Below are 20,360 nucleotides of genomic sequence, written 5' to 3' on the forward strand. Positions count from 1 at the left end.
ATCAGTTGAATGATTTTGTTTCTCAAGGTTAGTGTTTCAGGATGATAATTCACTATATATATATATATATATATATATATATATATATATATATATATATATATATATATATATATATATATATATATATATATATATATACTCTTCAAAAGAAGAAACGCAAAACCACATTGTCGTAACATTTGGAGAATTGATTTAATTATTGAATGGTGAGTCCGATAATACCAATGTTGCAGGATTGTTCACAATTCACTCTAGTCCATTGTGAGTAAGTGATAGGACACACCACCAAGGTCAAGGTCATCTGGAGTCAATACCGGTGTGGCCTCCGCGTGTGGTTGACAACTGCCTGGCACCGCCTGCCCATTGAAGCAACCAGAGTACGGATGACGTCCCGGGGGATGGTGGCCCACTCGGCCTGCAAGGCTGCTGCCAGCTCGGGCAGGGTCTGGGGCTGTGGTTGTCGCTGTCGGAGGCGTCACGGTCCAACTCGTCCCATAGATGCTCAATTGGGTTCAAATCCGGTGATGTCGATGGCCAAGGAAGGACATTAATGTTGTTGTTCTGTAGGAAAGCCGTTGTGAGACGTGCTGTGTGAGGCCTGGCGTTGTCATGTTGGAACACTGCGTTGGCGTTGGCCATAACTGGAACGATGTGTGGCCGGAGGATCTGGTCAATGTAGCCCTGTGCATTCAGGTTGCCCTGCACGTGGACCAGGTCAGTTCTGCCAGTGTGTGAGATGGCTGCCCACACCATGACACTACCCCCGCCGAATCTGTCCACTTCCTGCACGCAGTTTGCCGCATAACGTTCACCACGACGCCTATACACGCGACATCTTCCATCATGACGTCGGAGCAGAAATCGGGACTCGTCACTGAACCACACCTGTCTCCATCGCAGTTGAGGCCATTGTCGATGAATCTGGCACCACTGCAGTCGGAGTCGACGGTGTTGTGGTGTTAAGATGACACCTCGAACTGGACGTCTGGCACGAATTCCTACCTCACGTAGGCGGTTCCGTACGGTCTGGTCGGATATCCTGCGCAAACCTGGTATTGCTGCGGCTGTGGAGGTGGCAGTAGTCAATCGTTCCCGAAGGTGGCGTACCCCGGTGGTAGCGGTCCTGCCCGGGGGTAGTGACCCGTGGTCGACCGGATCTAGGGAGGTCACGTGTTGATCCATGTTGCTGGTAACGGTCCCACAATCTGGAGATGGTGCTTGGGGACACATGGAATGCCCTGGCAACGGCCGTTCTGGATTCGCCTGCGTCTAGTCGGCCGATGGCATTGTTTCTCTGCGGTTCACTGAGACGTGGCATGTCCTGGATTGTCAACTGTCGGCCAGATACAGAGGCCAGGCAAGCGAACACCCTGCACTTTTATACTGTCAGTGTTCATGTTGCACGTGCAGACAACGCACGTGCAGTGGTGACATGGTTTGCACGTGGCTGCGTTTTTGCGAATATTCACATTTTGGAACTTTATTGTACAATAGCTGCGTTTTATCGAATGTAACCGTGGGAATGTGTTTGGGACATGCAATGACCTTATATTCACAAAGCATGAACCGGTAGGAAACATAAAATCGGAGTTATAACCCATTTGTACCCTTTTGCGTTTCTTTTTTTGAAGAGTATATATATATATATATATATCTATATATCTATATATCTATATATATCTATATATCTATCTATATCTCTATCTCTCTCTCTCTCTCTCTCTCTCTCTCTCTCTCTCTCTCTCTCTCTCTCTCTCTCTCTCTCTCTCTCTCTCTCCCCCCACAACTTATTTTCATGCTTATATCCAATTAAGGCTCAAACACGCTGCCCTGGGCACACACCTCAGCTATCTGGGCTGTCTGTCCATGACAGTGGGTTAGTTCTTAGTGTTTAGTGAGAAAGAAGAGGGTGTAGTGGTCTTACATCTACCCACTGAGTCATTAAAACTCGCTCTGGGTGGGAGCCGGTACTGGGCTGCGAACCCTGTACCTATCAGCCTTATGTCCGATGACTTAACCATGACACCACAGAGGCTCGTGGTTATTTTACAATACTACATTTCATACATTTAACTAATTTTGTACTTGATTTTCACTTATTACCTTTTGTCTCAGCATGGCTGAATGGAAAGGAAAGAAAATGTTTTATTTAACGACACACTCAACACATTTTATTTACAGTTATATGGCATTGGACGTATGGTTAAGGACCACACAGATATGGAGAGAGGAAACCCACTGTCACCACTTCAAGGGCTACTCTTTTCGATTAGCAGCAAGGGATTTTTTATATGCACCATCCCACAGACAGGATAACACATACCACAGCCTTTGATATACCAGTTGTGGTACACTAGCTGGAGAGAGAAATAGCCCAATGGGCCCACCGATGGGGATCGATCTCAGACCAACCACGCATCAAGTTAATGCCTTACCACTGGGCTACGTCCCACCCCAGAGACAAATAATCAAACTTAGTTTTTACAGGGTCTTGGAAACTATAGGCTATTCCAATGAGCTCTTTGTCAAAGAACAACGACAGGAATAGTTTTGGGGTGGCACTAAAAACACTAACTCTGAAACAATGTAGAGATTTTTCATCTCAGGTTCTTGCTTACTGGAGAAGGAGGGAGGGGAGGATAGAAGGCTCCATATGTACATATAGCTACATGTAAGTTAAAAAAAAAAAATGTTTTGTTTAACGACACCATTAGAGTACATTGATTTATTAACCATCAGCTATTGGATGTCAAACATATGGTCATTTTGACACAGTCATAGAGATGAAACCCGCCAGGTTTTTCCATTAGTAGCAAGGGATCTTTTATATGCACCATTCCACAGACAGGATAGCACATACCACGGCCTTGTCGTCATTTAATCCATTTAAACTGCAGCAACTAGAGCACAATGGTTTATTAATCATCAAGTATTGGATGTCAAACATTTGGCAATTTAACATATAGTCTTAGAAAGGAAACCTGCTACATTTTTTCATTAGTAGCAAGGGATCTTTATATGCACCATCCAACAGGCAGGATAACACATACCACAGCCTTTGATATACCAGTCGTAGTGCACTGGCTAGAGTGAGAAATAGCCCATTAGGCCTACCAACGGGGATCGATCCTAGACCGACCTCACATCAAGAGAGTGTTTTCCCACTGGGCTACTCTCCACCCTACTACATGTAAGTGGTCAAGGACTTGATTTTCCTGTTTTGATTCTAACTAATGAACAGAGTAAACAAGTTAGTCTGAAAACATTCTCGTGGCAGCAGGCTTCTTCTCTCATTATCTGTGTGGTCCGTAACTATATGTCTCACACCATATAATCATAGATAAACATGTGTTGAGTGCATCATTAAATAAAAATAAATAATAATTTTTTCTGAAAATATTCATGGAACATTGTTAATTAGCAAACAGAGGTTGTTGTTAAGCTAATACTACTGACAATATGTCTCTACCACGGAAACATGTTGCTATATTATTAGGCAAATTTAGCAGCATTTAATTTAATTATTACATGCAGCAATAACAACACATGCTAATGGCAGCCTTTACAATAATAATTTTTTTTTATTCCAAAGTTCATTTGGGTGCAATAAAAATAGGTTATTTTATTTCAGTACATATCAAGAGTTTTTTGTTTTCATTCTTTTTTTTATATCAAGGTTCAAGCATACTGCCCTGGGCACACTCATACAGCTACATGGGCTTGTCTGTGAAGGACAATCACCAAAATGTAAAACTTAAACAATTATCAGATTATAAAAATAAACAATCACCAGAACATCAAACATTTTTTTTAAAAAGTTCTCCAAAGTTCACTCAGGTGAAAAACCCGGCTGACTATCCAGAATGCAATGACATGTTTGCAGAAATCGATATCTTCCACATGCCTCATCATGGTTAATGCAGTTCACACAAGCTGGAACACAATTTAAAATTTGTAAAAAAAATAAAAAAATAAAAATTTCTGAGTAATTGCTCTATTTTCTCCTCTCATGCTTTTGTTGTACTACTAGGAAAGGTTGTATGCTCTATTTTTCGACTGAATGATTTGACTCAAAAACAGGGATGGAAATTATTTCACCAGCTGTCCAACACAGCTGATCACAGCTGGGTAGTAAACAAGCAGTTGTTGAGAAAAAGGACGGAGTTCACGACATTTCATAAATAACTAATACACAAGAAAAACCAATGCAATAACTCCATTTATTATCTATGAGCTGGCCTACTTTAGTGGTCAGAGTGGTCATTTTAGATGTGTGTGTGTGTGTTTGTTTGTTTGTTTGTTTTGTTTAACGACACAACTAGAGCACATTGATTAATTAATCATCGGCTGTTGGACGCCAAAATTTTGTAATTTTGACAGTCTTAGACAGGAAACCTGCTACATTTTCCCATTAATAGGAAGGAATCTTTTATATGCACCATCCCACAGACAGGATAGCACATACCACAGCCTTTGACCAGTTGTGTGTGTAATCCAGATACCGACTCCAAACCCTGAGTGAGTGCTCCGCAAGGCTCAATGGGTAGATGTAAACCACTTGCACCGACCAGTGATCCATAACTGGTTCAACAAAGGCCTTGGTTTGTGCTATCCTGCCTGTGGGAAGCGCAAATAAAAGATCCCTTGCTGCTAATCGGAAAGAGTAGCCCATGTAGTGGCGACAGCGGGTTTCCTCTCAAAATCTGTGTGGTCCTTAACCATATGTCTGACGCCATATAACCGTAAATAAAATGTGTTGAGTGCGTCATTAAATAAAACATTTCTTTCTTTCTTTGACCAGTTGTGGTGCACTGGTTAGAATGAGAAAAAACCCAATCAGTTGAATGGGTGGTAGGTTGATCCTGCGACGCAAGCACCTTAAACGAGCACTCAACCAACTGAGCTAAATCTCACCTCTTTTAGATATGTGAGATTGTGGGATCAGTGCCCCTTTCTTTCTTTCTTTCTTTCTTTCTTTCTTTTTGTGGGGGAGATCTTAATGTATGTACTGCCCTATGTTCATGTTGGATTTGTCTTGGTTTTGTTTTTTGAATGTTGTAAAACAGAAAAGTTTGAAAAACACCAGCATCTACCCGATTGTCTCTCTGTTTAGTAGGTGGGATGTATCACAGTGGTAAAGTGGGATGTAGCTCCCTTGATGCACGGTCAGTCTGGGATCGATCCTCATTGGTGGGCCCATTGGGCTATTTTTCGCTCCAGCCAGTGCACCACGACTGGTACACCAAAGGCTGTGGTATGTGCTATCCTGCCTGTGGGATGGTGTATATAAAAGATCCCTTGCTACTAATAGAAAAATGTAGCATGTTTCCTTTCTAAGACTACATCTATATGTTAAATTACCAAATGTTTGACATGCAATAGCCGATGATTAATAAACCATTGTGCTCTAGTGGTGTCGTTAAATAAAACAAACTTTACATAAATAAACTTTAATTGCTGCAGTTTAAATGGATTAAATGACAAGGCATTTAATCCATACTACCAATACTCTGGAAATTGTAAAGACTGGTTACTGGTTACAGCTTTATCCTATTCAGGTCGAGGGCGACACGTAGCCCAGTGGTAAAGTACTTGCTTGATGCGCGGTCGGTTTGGGATCGATTCCCATCGGTGGGCCCATTGGGCTATTTCTTGCTCCAGCCAGTGCACCATGACTGGTACATCAAAGGTCGTGGTATGTGCTAATCGAAAAGAGTAGCCCATGAAGTGGCGACAGCGGATTTCCTCCTTCAATATCTGTGTGGTCCTTAACCATATGTCTGATGCCATATAACCGTAAATAAAATGTGTTGAGTGTGTCATTAAATAAAACATTCCCTTCCTTCCTTCCTATTCAGGTCGAATTGCAAGTACCACAATTAAGGCAGAATCTCAAAACATTCACTATTCTAACCTTGCCAGGATAAAGCTGATATTTTAAGACAGTAACCAGTTATTCTCTATATTTTTATCAACTCATTTTATCTGTTACTATATACATATTTTTTTTAATCAAGCACATAGGACAGAATATACACTAAGATAAATCCCAAACAAAAAAGAAAAAAGAAAAAAAGGGTACTGATCGCAAAATCTCACACATCTAAAATGATCACTCAATCCACTGAACCTCCCCATCGGTGGACCCACTGGGCTATTTCTCCAGCCAGTACACCAAGACTGGTATATCAAAGGTTGTGGTATGTGCTATCCTGTCTGTGGGATGGTGCATATAATTATTGGCTACTGGATGTTAAACATTTGGTAATTTTTTCATATACTATAATCCTAGAGACGAAACATGCTATATTTTTCCATTAGTAACAAGAGAGACATTTTATATGCACCATCCCACAGACAGGATAGCACTTACCACATCTTTTGATATACCAGTCCAGCTGGAACAGTTTCAAGCAACACCAAAATGTATTGTTAATACTAATACTAACACTAATTGAAATTTACTTATCAAAAGTAAAAATATGCAAATAAAAATAATCCCAAGACCTTTTTTTGTTAGCACATTGTGGTTTACTAATGTGTTCTTGCACATCGCTTGAAAAACAGGCCTCTATATGCAGTAACGGTATCGTTTTTTTTTTTAAAGACAAGAACTCTAGATTGTGGTAAAGTATAGCTGAGAGGGGTTCAAACGGTGTGATTTCAGGCAGGTAAATTAACATACCACAGTGCAATGCTTCAACTGTCGACTTATGTCAAGAAAAAAAAAATTATTTTGTGGTGTAATATTGTTGTAATTGCAGCTAGAAAAAGCCTTGAAACATTTGCTAATATAACAAACAGAAATATAATCCATATATCCATTATGTAATCTGCAGTACCATTTGTCAACTGTCACCTAACATATTAATTATTTATACATTTTGAGGTGTTTTGGGCTGGGAGGAAATATCAAAATTCCAAATTGTGACTAAGATGGATGGGAGTGAAAAATTAAATGGATTGTTTCATACAATTTTTTTTTTTTTTTTAACATGGAGAGTTGATATTCAGGGTCATATAAAAATTAGTGGTGATTTGTGTATGAATAGCAATGTATTTTTAAGTTAATGGGATCTTCTTTTTTTACAATGTATGATGTATTTGTTTTTGAAAACGTATGAATTTTATTTGATATTACTAGTAAAGAAAAGGATTGTTTAAATATACTGATGGAAAGAAATAAGGGAACACATTGAATTCACTACTTGCATAGTAATGTCTGTATTTCATACAAAGTTGTAATATGGGATTGAATGTCTGTAGTGTTGAATGTGCTGCCTATATGTTCCCAGTCAACTTCTGACAATATCAATTGATTTTTGATGCAGTCATTATTTCTTGTTGCTATCTGTGTGATCCTTTATTTCTTTCCATCTGTATATGTTTTATTTTAAATATCCCACCATATGATCTCATTAGTAACAACTATCAATCATAAAATTTTACATTCTTAAAATCTAGCAAAGACCAAATAAATGACATATTAGCGACATAAAACTTTAATGAGATCATCATATCAACACTAAAAAATTAACAAGCTTAAACTGTCGGATCGGCTGAAATAACACAGTTGATCCATTTTGACATTAAACAGCTTACAGACAAATTAAATTAAGTAGAAACTTGCAGTAATGTGTGCATGTGAACTAACTTTTGTTGTTTACTATTCATTTGGTTTAATCAATATTATGTAATCACTGACAAAAAATTACCTCTTTTTTTTCAAAACAGTCTGTTTTGTATGTGTCTTTAAATTTAGTATCATGGAACATTAGCATCTTGTATGTCCTCATTAAATTCGCCAAAATTTTATGCTTGCTAACATTTCATAATCAAACTTTTGAGAAAAGTATCTACGTTAGTGAGGGAGGAATTTAAAAAAAGAATTTTTTTTTTTTTTTTTTTTTAAATAGCATAATCTGATCAAACCAAGATCATAGTAATAATACAAAATATAAAACATTAATTTTCTTTTTCTTTCATGAATTTATTCCACAAAAATACATGTATCACTGCACCCACACCCCACTAAAATTGTTGTTTTAAAATGGTATAAACTAATCAACGCCAAAATTAATGGATCAAGAATAGTCACAACACAAAATATACTGTACTGAAAAACAAATCAATTCCACAAGAAATATGTTACTTTTTTAAACTTTAAAAAAACCTAAAATCCTTTTGAACTAATAAAATCATTTGGCTGAAGTACACCTACACACAACCTAACCGGAATTGCTGTTACTTAATACTACATACATTTTCATAAAATAAATATCTGTCTGACACATGCCAAAGTTAGCTTTAACAAATTCAGCATTTCACAATTTTTTTTTACAAAAAAGAACAATATACCAGACATAAATTTAACTCTTTTTTTTTACAATGGCGACCAAAATGCCAAAGTTATCTTTAACAAATTCAATATTTTTTACAAAAAAGAACCATGTACCAGACATATTTTTATTTTTATTTTATAAAATATGTATTTTTTTTGTACAACAGCATCTAAAGAACAGAAAGCTGAACAGAGGGTGGCCATAGCTTTTACACAAAGACTCAAGTATCATATGAGAGTGTAGTTTTTTTTTACTTCTATATGGAAGAAGTTTTTTTTCTGTTTAACGATAACACTGGAGCACATTGATTAATTAATCATCGGCTATTGGATGTCAAACATTTGGTAATTCTGACTCATGGAAACCTGCTACATTTTCCTAATGCAGCAAGGGATCTTTTATATGCACTTTCCCACAGACAGGAAAACACATACCATGGCCTTTGTCCAGTTGTGGTGCATTGGTTGAAACGAGAGAGAAAAAACCCCTGTGACGCAAGCACCTCAAGGTATCACTCAATCGACTGAGCTAAGTCCTGCCTTCTATACTTCTACATGGAAGGCGAGATATTTACGTACAGCCAGTTGGAGAAATAGCCGCAGGCCGATTATTGTTGATGAATACGGAGATGTAGACATTGGACAATGATGGGATGGAGAGCACGATTAGCGATTAGCGTCAAGTACCCGGATCCCCTCCCACTTCTTCAGAGAAATATCAACATGCCACCATTCGGAAAATGCTCGGCTCGTGACTTTGAAGCAGATGTTCGCAAAGAAAACAGTCTATTGGAATAATATATAGATTTGTATGAGGTGGCATGGTTTATGAAAACTGCTACCATCTGATTGGACTACTGTAAATTCTTTACCTTAATTTGCATGCTTTATGGAAAGAAAACAGTTTATTTGAATAATATGTATAGATTTGTACGAGTTGGCATGGTTTATGAAAACTGCTACCAACTGATTGGACCTTAATTTGTATACTTTATAGAAAAAACCCACAGTTTATTTGAATAATATGTATAGATTTGTATGAGGTGGCATACCGGTAGTTTATGAAAACTGCTATCATCTGACTGGACTGCTGAACATCATTGACCTTAATTTGTATACGTTCTGGAATCAAAAATATATATTCTGATGCATATGACTTGCTAAAACATTACAGATATACAGTATTTTTTAACCATAATCATAATGTATTTAATAAATGGGTTAATAAATTATTTTAATTATAACTTTCGAAAAGTTTGGTGTTACTCAATTTTTTTATTTTTTTTAAATACTGGTCTGCTTAGGGGTTCACATTGCTCAATATTCCAAATAGCCACTGAGTAAATGACACACTGGGGTGTGTGTGTGTGTGTGTGTGTGTGTGTGTGTGTGTGTGTGTGTGTGTGTGTCTTCAAACGAATTCATAATTATCATATAGATATAACTATTATTAAAAATTTGCTGGGTTCTCTCAAAAAAAAAAATCTTTTCCTTTCCTTTAAACGCATTACCATATTTATTTACAGATTTTACTGTTAACTGACAACTTCTGTTTTAAATTGAGGGGGCTGGGTCTGGTTTAGTTGGTAGAGCACAAACCTAAGCTTGTAAGATTGAATGTTCTCCGGGGATCCATTCTCTGAGTATGTTTCTTATCCCAACCACTGTTCCATGACTGGTATATCAAAGGGCATGGTTTGTGCTGTCCTGTCTCAAACAGTGTCTGTGGAAAGGGCACATAAAATATCCTTTTTGCTGCTACTGGAAAACATTAGTGAATTTCCTCTAAGACTACATACATATGTCAGAATGATCTAATGTTTGACATCCAACAGTCAAGGAGTAATATAAATTAAAGAATTTTGGTGGAGTCATTAAACAAAACTAAACTAACTTACTACTTAAAATTATTAATTTTGACAAATCTAATATGTTTCTATTCATCCTAATGTTTGTAGTGCTGGTAGCTTTAATTGCATTTTATGTCAAACAGAAAAAGATATATATACCTAAGGAATTATAGAATCCATGAGTTAACAAAAAAACCCAAAACCTTAGCTTTAATTATCACACACCCTGGAGTCCAAGAACACCTTGTTCAAATATTACACAGTATCTTATTCCATCCACAGGTTTCATATTGCAGCGGGGTAATTAATATTCAAACACCTGTATAATGATGCTCATGTTTCTGCTTACCTGTCCACAGCAAGGTTAATTAGAACAGATTGCACTGCTCGTATTTCAGTGTACATGTATGAACAGGTCATGGAAGAATGGCCAGCTTGTTACACGGGTCAAGATCGGGGTATGGACACTATCCTCTTGAATATTTGTCTAACACAACTTACTAATGATATACATATAGATGTAGGTCTATACTTTTCTTTTTAAACCTTTATTACCCCAGATCATTGGCAATGTCAAGGTTGGGGTGCCTCAAATCAAGTAGGTCAATAATTTAATAATAACGGTTTTAGACATTTTACATTTAAGTTAGAAAATTCACAGTGACAGAACAGCACATATCATGACCTTTGGTATATTATATCGGTCACGGGAACATTGATTGGGATAGAAAAAGAAAAAACCTACTGGGTCCACAAAGGTAATATATTCTATCACCCATCACATCTGAGGTGAATGTGCTACCACTGAACTGTGACCGGATTTAGCTCAGTTGGTTGAGCACTAGCTCGAGGTGCTTGCGTTACAGGATCAAACCACTTCAGTGGATCTGTTCAACTGATTGGATTTTTTCTCGTTCCAACCAGTGCACTACAACTGGTCAAAGGCTGTGGTATGTGCTTTCTTGACTGTGGGAAAATGCATATCAAACATCCCTTGCTGCATTAAGAAAATGTAGCGGGTTTTCTCTATTGACTACAAGTCAGAATGACCAAATGTTTGACATCCAATAGCCGATGATTAATATATCAATGTGCTCTAGTGGTGTCGTTAAACAAAACAAACTTTTACTATGGGAAAGTGTATATAAAAGATCATTTGTTTCACTGTTGGTAGGAGTAGCGTACCGTATATGGTAGCAGTGGGTTTTCTCTGTTTCTTCTGAACTTACATCCCATTAAGGTTCAAGCATGTTGTCCTGGGTACACATCTCAGCTATCTAGCTGGATTGTCTGTTCAGGACAAGGGTTAATGCTTAGACATTAGTGGTTATAGTGAGAAAGAAATCAGCATAATGGTCTTGCATATTCCCACTGAGCTGTTAAAACACACTTAGAGCTGTTACCAGGACGCGAACACATTACCCACCAGCCTTATGTCTGTTAACTTAACCACTAAACCAATGGAAGGAAGGAAATGTTTTATTTAACAATGCACTCAACACATTTTATTTACGGTTATATGGCATCAGACATATGGTTAAGGACCACACAGATATTGAAAGAGGAAACCCGCTGTCTCCACTTCAAGGGTTATTCTTTTTTATTAGCAGCAAGGGAACTTTTATATGCACAGGATAGTACATACCACGGTCTTTGTTACACCAGTTGTGAAGCACTGGCTGGAACGAGAAACAGCCCAATGGGTCCACCGACAGGGATCGATCTTAAACCGACCGTACATCAAGCAACGCTTCACCACTGGGCTACATCCGTCCCCCTCATTAATCCAATGAGGTCCAATGAGTTTCATATATATATTGCAACAATGTAGATTATGCTATAATTACCACAAGAAAATTACAAGAAAACATCAATAGGTGACTATATTGTTATGCAAATCACTAATGTACATTATATAGACTGTAGGCAAGGGGTGGGGTGAAGGAGAGTTCACCGTTTGACAACCCGTGCACTAATGTGTGGTTTTAGCGATCTTACGAGCATGTAATTATCACAGGTGGTTCTTACCTGTGGAGAAGAATGGAATTACAGGTGGATGTTGTGTAAACGTGACAGGCTGACCAAACGACTCAGGTAGTTGTACATCACTTGGGTGAAAAGGTCATTGACGCTTTTTGTTGTGGATGTTTAACGCGACAGTATTAATCTCTACACGGCAGTACGATGTCACACGGAAGCTGGAGGCTAACCTATCTTGTCTGTTAGGATAGCTTTAAGAGGCTGGCTGAAGCGTGTGATACTACTTTTTATTACACACCCATTTAAGACATCTTCTATTATACAAAAATGTAGATCATTTTGATCTCCAAACATATACTTAAAATCACATATAAGACTTGTGAATGGTTGCTCCTTGGTGATGCCACAGCCATATTATCCAATAAAATAAGCATGACTGAAATTTATTGCTCTGTGATGTATAATTTAATCTGAAATTGACTGCTCTTTGATGGATAAATTACATATAACTGCAAGCATTGTAAAAAGCATTTTAGTTGGAAAAGATGTTTAAATTTATCTTAAATCTTTTTCTTTTTTTTGAGGATATGTAAGAAATAGAATATTAAATTTATGTCCATTAAGATACCATTTATCTTACAACCCATTGAGATACACTTTGAAACAACTCATAAAATACCGAAAAGCCACTCATGTAGTATTCTCTATATGATTACTTGCAAGTCAGAGAGGGTATGCAAGGAAATTTGTTTTATGACACCTCAGCACATTTTAAACTATGGCTATTTGGTGGCTGAGCTTAATGGTAGAACACTTGCTCGAGGCACAATAGGTCCATCATTGACTTGCTTAAAGAATATACTAGTAGTGCATACAAAAGATCCCTTGTTGATTATTGGATTTGAGTAGGTTGGTAGACTACCGGGTACAGACTGACAAAAAAAAAGAAGCTTGTTTTGTTTAATGACACCACTAGAGCACATTGATTTAATATTCATCGGCTATTGGATGTCAAACATATTATGGTCATTTTGACATAGTCATAGAGATAAAACCCACTATATTTTTCGATTAGTAGCAAGGGATCTTTTATAGCACCATCCCACAGACAGGATAGCACATACCACGGCCTTTGATATATCAGTCGTGGTGCACTGACTAGAGCGAGAAATAGCCCAATAGACCCATCGACGGAGATCAATCCTAGACCAACCATGCATCAACTGAGCGTTTTCCCTACAGACAGACAGACAGACAGACAGACAGACAGACAGCGATGGAAATAAAACCTACAGTCCCCTCTGGTTGGACTGGTAGGGGATTAATAACCAAATGTCAAGACATCAAATAGCCAGTAGTTTAAAACTGGCTTCCTTTCCTAACAAACATGTGTAGTTCTATAGACACCTGGTCAAGGGAGAGAGGAAACTGGCTCCTGCCACATGCGTTTTGTTGATGAAAATGTCAGGAAGAAAATGCACTCAACACATTTTATTTATGGTTATATGGCATCAGACATATGGTTAAGGACCACACAGATATTGAGAGAGGAAACTTGCTGGACTACTCTTTTCAATTAGTAGCACGGGATCTTTTATATGCACCATCCTACAGAAAGGATAGTACATACCATGGACTTTGTTACACCAGTTGTGGAGCACTGGATGGAATAAGAAATAGCCCAATGGGGCCACCGACAGAGATTAATCCTAGATCGATCCTGCATCAGGCGAGCTCTGTACCACTGAGCTATGTCCCACCCCCTTTAAAATTGGCTTCCTTTCCTAACAGACATGTATGGTTCTTTTGACACCTGGCCCCGTGTTTATAAACCTTAAAGTTTAGACTTTAATAAAGTCCAGACTTTTAACGTAATGCTATTTCAATGGCGTTGCCATGATGTTAAAGTCTGGACTTTATTAAAGTCTAGACTTTAAGGTTTATAAGCAGGGGGCCAGGTCGAGGGAGAGAGGAAACTGAGGGAGAGAGGAAACCAGCTCCTGCCACATGTGTTTTGTTCATGAAAATGTCAGGTTAACTTACTCCTTGGCAGAGCAAAGGTTGATATACATCTAGAAAAACCTCCATGTGTACATTTTACAAACAGCCACACATTAATAATTCAATTAATTTTTTTATCATCCATATTTCTAGACTTTAATGTTAGTGTAATTTAATACAAACCTTGTCAAACAAAGGCTAAATGAATTTTTGTTTTTCCTGTTATTGTTCCAATTCTGAAAAAAATATTATCAATTTAACCATACAACTTCTTACTTGTTTTACTTGGGAACAAAGTTAATGTCATTTGATATTGTGAAATCTAAAATAAAATATATAAAAACACAAAATTTATTGATCATACATAATACATGTATATCTCTCTTGACATATTTAATAGCTCATTTTTCAAAATCTACATGTAACCTCTTGAATTATGGCCCTGCAGATGTTGGCAATACTGGGGTTTTATTTACAAATTCAAAATCTACATGTAACCGCTTGAATTATGGCCCTGCAGATGTTGGCAATACTAGGGTTTTATTTACAAATTCAAAATCTACATGTAACCGCTTGAATTATGGCCCTGCAGATGTTGGCAATACTAGGGTTTTATTTACAAATTCAAAATCTACATGTAACCACTAAAATTATGGACTTGCAGATGTTGGCAATACTAGGGTTTTATTTACAAATTCAAAATCTACATGTAACCGCTTGAATTATGGCCCTGCAGATGTTGGCAATACTAGGGTTTTATTTACAAATTCAAAATCTACATGTAACCACTAAAATTATGGACTTGCAGATGTTGGCAATACTGGGGGTTTATTTACAAATTCATGCGAATATAAGCCATGTGTTTCTGACTCAGTATCCACAGGGAAGTATCTCTTAGCACATCAGACAATGACCAAATGACTGTTAGTGCCAGCCAGAGAACGGAAACTGGAATCTGCACCACACAGTGTCATGTTAAATCATCCTGCTGGTATTATACACTTGACATTTGCATAGAAGCCGGGGAAATCCCAGAGACTGGTCTACTTGAAACTATAGATCTGACATGCTGCAGGAATATCAGGTTGTGTTTGGTAAACATAAAATTAGCCCATAATTTATTGTGTTACTGTAGGAAATGGTGTAATCATTGACACTTATTGCTTATAATACATTATATATATACATGTACTTCTGGTGTCATACGGATGTCTGGTATAGCTCAAAGACAGCATGTTCGCCAGGGGTTTAATATTAGATCCCAGAATGCAATGGGTTACTAGTATTTTCACAACCAGTGTATCAATGGTTTTGATATGTGCTGTTTTTGTCTGTGGGAAAAATGCATGCATAACATATGTCTGTACTTTGTTGCTAATAAAGACTATCCTATGTATAGTAAAAGGTTTCTTCTCTCAAACTCTAAGTTTCATTGTGCCATGGTGTCACTGAAAAAAAAATCTACTGTAAAAAAGAAAATATTATAATAATTAAAATTAAAATTTATTTAATATTAACTGATTTTAAAAATCTTTTGTTCAGTATATCTGTAGGCCTACATTAACTACCAATAACTATTAAATTAATTAATTTAAAATTATTAAAATACAAAGTTTGCATTAAAACTAATTTATTCATAATTTATTACCATATGTTGGAAAACAGCTGTTTAAAATAATTTATTCAGAATAAAATGTGAAAAGCTGTTTAAAAGAACATTGTATGTTTAACACACAACTGACTATAGTTTTACCTGCTGTTAAAATAATTTATTAAAAATTTATTAGTCACTGGCATAGGAAGCGGACGGGGGTGGGGCAGGGTGTGCATGTGCCCCCCACTTTTTAGCAGCAACGATAGTTTTTATATATTTATACATGTATTTATATATCTCTGTGTTTGTGTCCCCCCCCCCCCCCCACACACACACACTTTTTGGGACCATCCTATGCCTGTGTTAGTATACTACTTTCTGTTAAACAAGCATTATTTTACTAACAATCTCACTAAATATTAACTTTAAAACCCCCCAAATCACATATTGACTAATAAAGTACCAACAGCTGCTAAACAAACAGTATTTATTGACAGATTGACAGTGTTTATTGAACACATATAGACCCAACCTGTCATTCAACTGACACGCATTGTGTCGTTTTCGCTCACGTCTCGTCTTAACACCATCGCTTTAATTCCACCTCACCACTTTGCGAGTCCTTTTCTCCCGTATTAGCCTATGTAAACACTCCCCTTGTTAACGCCTGCCCACCTTTATCGCACGCTATTGTTTTCATCTTTCTTTTCTCATCGCGTCTTCTACAAAAACCAACCAAATGAAACTGCAATATTTGTGCAGCCTTTCTTGCTGGCTTGTCACTCTTGACAAAAGCCGTGGTAGAAAAAAAAAATATATGGAAAAAAATCTATAAATGCGTGTCGGAAAATGAGTTGAGATATATTATAAAAATAATCTAGTGGTCTTACATGTAGCTTAATTGAAGGAGCTAAATAAACAACACATGGGTCCACTTCCACCTGTCGTTAGTGGACAGGTAATGGTGATGACAGGTATCAGAGCAGGTAAATCGTCAGGTGAGCTGTGACTTCATCCTGATCAATATGTCAGTGAGACACATAGAAAGCTTTTGATGGAGATGCACTTGCTTGTCAGTCATCTGAAAGATTTTAATCTATCAACTGAAGTTTGAGAGAATACAGTAAATTCTTTTTTTTCTCAGTTTTTTCTGTGTGTTTTTTTTTCCTTGTTTATTTCTAACATGACATTTTAATGACAGTGAATGACATATGAGTATATTTCAATTTATTACATGTATTTACTTTTCACATATGAAAACCCAACAGAAAATCATTGGGGTTTTTTAATTTTCTTTTTATGTCAAAAATTGTCATATTTGCAAGACAAAAGTAATTTTTTTTTTTTTGAGTTGTGTTTTGTTTTTTAAATTTATTTTTTAAATAAATCTTGTTTTATTGATTATGTCTTGATGAGTATCTGACATACATTTCAATTACCATATTACTTTATTTTACAATTTAAAAAAACCCACTAAGAAATAATGAACAAAACAAAAAGAAATGATTATTCAGTTTATTCCATGTACATGCACCAATATACAGTGAAACCTGTCTAACTTGGACATCCACAGAATCATGTAAAAAGTCTGATTTTAAGAGGTATCCAGTTTAGAGGGGTTATGTTCTGCACTGATACTTGAAAAAGAACCATAAACAAATATGTCTAATTTTGAAGGAATTCCAGTTTACAGAGACCTCCCTTTTGTTTAGTTTATTTTGTTGGTCACAACTGATTTGACTGTTAGCTAGGTTATGCAATCTTAAAAAGGGAGCAAATTCCCCCAAATAATGGTGTAAAAACAGGGTGGATTCCTGCATCTTGAACTGACCTGCCATATAAACCAGTGTGTTGCTTGTTACCTTGTATACTGAGGTTTAATGAGAGTTAACAATGGCTTCCCTTTTCGAACAAGTCAAAGTAAAGAGTGGCTTTGTTTCAAAAGCTAGATGGCGAATTTTTTTTTTTTTTTTAGTAGAATGTCTCAGGGATTATTGTCTTCTTCAAGGTAGAAAGTTGAATTGGGTTTAAACCAGAAAGTTGAACTGGGTTCAGAAAGCTGAACTGGGTTTAAACCAGAAAGTTGAACTGGGTTTAAACCAGAAAGTTGAACTGGGTTTAAACGAGAAACTTGAACTGGGTTTAAATTAGAAACTTGAACTGGGTTTAAACTAGAATGTTAAACTGGGTTTAAACTAGAAAGTTAAACTCTTTTTTTCACAGTTTAATTGCTAGATAGGCTAATGTTTGTAGGCTATGTAAAAACAGAGCAATGAGACATCATAGTGATGAGAGCTCTTGCTCAAGGTTCCCTGATGATGGCTTTCAATGAACCCTCGTTTTCCCTACCAATACCTACCTTATTACTGGCACATCAAAGTTTGTTGTCTAAGGGGAAGTGCAGGCCTGCACAAATTAAAAATTTGCATAACCGGAAAATCGGTTATGCCAAAAAAAATTGCATAACCTATTTTGATTTGCATAACCGGTTTTTTTTAAAAATGAAAAAGAACTTTAAAATAATTTTAATAAAGAACACCATTGTCATGTTGAAGTAAAAATGAACTGTAATAATATACCTTTATAGTATACACGTCAAACTTATACAGTCAAATTTTTCATCGCCATGTGTGATATTTGACAATTTCCCGTAATCAGCCGAAGTTTACCGATTAACGTTTATTAATGGAAGTATCGCAATTTCTGATTGGCCGCATTTTGAAGGAATTCCCTTCGGTGACATCCAACAACCAATGAGAATATCTTACACTTCACAATATAAGTATTCTAGCTAGACTGGTATCTGCCATTTCCGTAACATTTAATTATAATAACACATGTCGGAAACCAGTCAAGTTGTTTGTACCCGCGATGTATCGTACGGTCACACGTTTTCGATCGACACGCGTTTCTGATCGTTCACATTTGTAATTGCAATAGTGCGAGAATGTGCGAACACTGATGTCACCACAAGAACGAAAACGAACACGGAAGTCACTGCTTTGTTCCGAGAGAAAAATTATTAAATACTTATAATTTTTTATTTATATTTTATTCATACATTTCGCTTAAGCGATCGAAAACCGGTGACTCTAGGACATTTTATTCAGAAAGTTTTGCACGAACGGTAAATCGGTTATGCGAAATAAATTTGCATAACCGACGCACGAACGAAACGATCGTTCGTGCAATTTGTGCAGGCCTGGAAGTGCATATGTAAAAGGGTGAACAGTGTAAGAAATGATAACAACCGGTTATGTAGCTTTGCACAGTTTACATCGGCTCCAAATGTAACAGAAAAATCAACCTCCACTGAGAGGATTTGAACCACAAACTCTCAGTATGAAAGTCCAGTGCTCTACCAACTGAGCTAATAGGGAAATCCCCACACACATATAAAAGATCTCTTGATAGATATTAATTAGTAGGAGGAGTGGGTCTGCTATTCCACTCTAGACTGTATCAAAATAACCATATGTAAGATACCATTCATTCATTCATTCATTCATTTATTCATTTATACTTATTTTTGTGCTAATATTCAATCACAGTTTAAACACACTGTCCTGGGCACACACTTCACTATCTGGTCTGCCTGACCAGAGCAATGGATTAGTGATTAGTTGTTAGTGGTTAGTGAGAGAGACGCCGGTTTAGTGGCCTTATACACACCTACCCATTGTCTCATTAAACTCGCTCCAGGTGGGTGCCAGTACCAGGATGCGAACCCAGCAACTACCAGCCTTAAGTCTGATTGCGTAACAAATACACCACCAAAGCCAGTATTTAGAAACCAAAATAGCTGTAGTTTAAATTAACTGAAGGTGTCACTAAACAGATATTCCTTTCTTCTTCTCTTTTTTTCTAAACAGTAACACCTCCGTAATCTAGAAACTCGATACCCAATCTGTCAGCCATTCTCACGGTTTATGTTGGATAACCACAGCGAGTCCACAATGCATGTCACCATGCATGTTAATTAATGACACAGGATCCTACCTGATTAACGAGGCAGGTAAAATATTCAGGTAAAATTACCTGTCAGGTGTCACACCTGTAGCGGACCTGACACTGCCACGCACTGTAAGTAATAGGTATGACAAGATGTCATCCGTATAATAATGTATTTAGGATGGTCCAATTATCACTGCCTTAATTCACCATCACGGTGTAACAGTTAATGTACACGTGTATGATCAGTGTTTGCCATGAGCATAGGATCGATCCCCGTCAGTGGATCCATTGGGCTATTTCTCGTTACTTCCAGCCAGTGCTCCACCACTGGTGTAACAAAGGATGTGGTATGTACTATCATGTCTGTGGGATGGTGCATATAAAAAATCCCTTGCTGCTAATCGAAAAGAGTAACCCATGAAGTGGCGACAGCAGGTTTCCTCTCTCAATATCTTTGTGGTCCTTAATCATATGTCTGACGCCATATATCCATAAATAAAATGTGTTGAGAGCATCATTAAATAAAAACATTTCCTTCCTTCCTTCGCCATGAGCAAAAATGAAGGCAAGCTGCTGATAATTTTTCTGAAATTAAGTTTCAAATAAAATTTATAAAATATTTTTATTGCAAGGTGAT

At 37.1% G+C, this 20,360-nt stretch overlaps 1 protein-coding gene across 1 annotated transcript in view; it reads right to left on the reverse strand.

Moving 5' to 3' along the window:
• LOC121389015 overlaps window positions 1-20,360 on the reverse strand; it is a 210,918-nt gene that overhangs the window by 40,685 nt on the left and 149,873 nt on the right. The window lies entirely within an intron of this gene.

This window comes from Gigantopelta aegis, chromosome 14, assembly GCF_016097555.1.
Source record: "Gigantopelta aegis isolate Gae_Host chromosome 14, Gae_host_genome, whole genome shotgun sequence".
NCBI classification, from domain to species: Eukaryota; Metazoa; Mollusca; class Gastropoda; order Neomphalida; family Peltospiridae; genus Gigantopelta; species Gigantopelta aegis.